Genomic DNA, 1,414 nt, shown 5'->3' with positions numbered 1-1,414 from the left:
CTGGGGTCGATTTGTACGAGTAAACACTAAAAGAAAGTGCCCAGCAATAGTTTCCAGTCTAATGATTGAAAGAAATAAAAGAAAACGAAACAAAAAAAAAACAAAAATCATATATATATATATATATATATTTATGTAAGCACATGGACAGACACATACACGCACACACACATACACATACATACAAAAGTAAGTTTATATGCATTACTGACCTTTGTGACCTAGATAGAGCAGCTGTCACAACAATACAGAGAAGAAAAATACGAAAGTGAGCGAAAGGTCACTGTTCGAAACTGTCGGCCCCGACTGTAGTCGACACTCTGAGTGGGTAACGGAACATAAAACAGAGCATAGGCGAAAATTTGTTTCCAATCTGTTGAGATTGTTTAGCTTTTGCAATTTTTTTTCATATTTAACACGTCACCGCCGACTATGCAGCAATCAATGGTTTAATGACGTCATTTTCAAGGTCTCAGCTTGTAGATGTTTGTTTTGCGTAGTGTGTGGTGGTTGTGTGTGTATGTGTGTCAGTGAGTGTGTGTATATGTGTGTGTGTATGTGTGCGTGTGTATGTGCGCGTGCGTGTACAAACACATACATAGCTATCTTCTTTCCTCTTCATATATCAACCTGTCTATTCTATCTATGTATATAACACATAAGATCCAAGGATCAAAGTGTAGGAAGTTAGTAAGCTTCGAGCAGTCCGTAAAAGGTATAAAAAAACAACTTTCAGGAACAACAGTGCTTTATTGACATAGAATGTTGTAAATTTTCCCCATATCGAAGTTCGATAAACTGAGAAAAGTTTTATAGTTCACGGTTAGCAACTGCGGTTGCTGTGTATGCGAATAAAAGTCTAAATTTAGGGAATGGATTAGATGAAATTCAGTCGAAATATGTTTCATAGCCAGCGGAACCTCGGAGGTAGTAAATATCCTCACGAGGGGTAAACCGCTAGCTACTCGTCAGGCCAAAGATACCTTAGTCAAATGAGGGTTATATTGCCGCCATGGGATTCCATGTTAACTCACAGGAGGTTTGATCGAAAAGAAAAATGATGATGATGATGAAGTTCTGCTAGCTATGAAACAATATGTAGCCTAGATTTTATCTACGCCATTCCCTAAATTTGTGTTTGTGTGTGTGTGTGTGTGTGTGTGTATATATATATATATATATGTATTATGTATGTATGTATGTATGTATGTATGTATGTATGTATGTATATGTATGTGTACATATAAACAAACATGTGTGTATTACACATATAAGTATACGCAAAACGTAAAGAAAAAGCTTGACAGTCACTTCGGAATTCACTCGCCTTGGTCACACACATGTACACGCGCACAAGGTTGTAAATTTTCCCCATATCGAAGTTCGATAAGCCGAGAAAAATTTATATATATAT

General features: G+C 36.6%; 1 protein-coding gene across 3 annotated transcripts in view; it reads right to left on the bottom strand.

Annotated features, from left to right (window-relative positions):
• LOC106868822 (uncharacterized) overlaps positions 1-445 on the bottom strand; it is a 64,238-nt gene extending 63,793 nt beyond the window's left edge. The window contains exon 1 of one of the 3 annotated variants that reach the window (XM_014914242.1): positions 213-445. The gene's annotated coding sequence lies outside the window, so the exon portion shown is untranslated. The remainder of the gene's footprint in view (positions 1-212) is intronic. The other 2 variants (XM_014914243.1, XM_014914241.2) reach the window with 2 other exon arrangements.
• Between the last annotated feature and the right edge of the window lie 969 nt (positions 446-1,414).

Source organism: Octopus bimaculoides, chromosome 2 (genome assembly GCF_001194135.2).
Source record: "Octopus bimaculoides isolate UCB-OBI-ISO-001 chromosome 2, ASM119413v2, whole genome shotgun sequence".
Lineage (NCBI taxonomy): Eukaryota > Metazoa > Mollusca > Cephalopoda > Octopoda > Octopodidae > Octopus > Octopus bimaculoides.
Note: the sequence above shows the minus strand (reverse complement) of the source record. Positions and strands in the feature narration are given on the sequence as shown.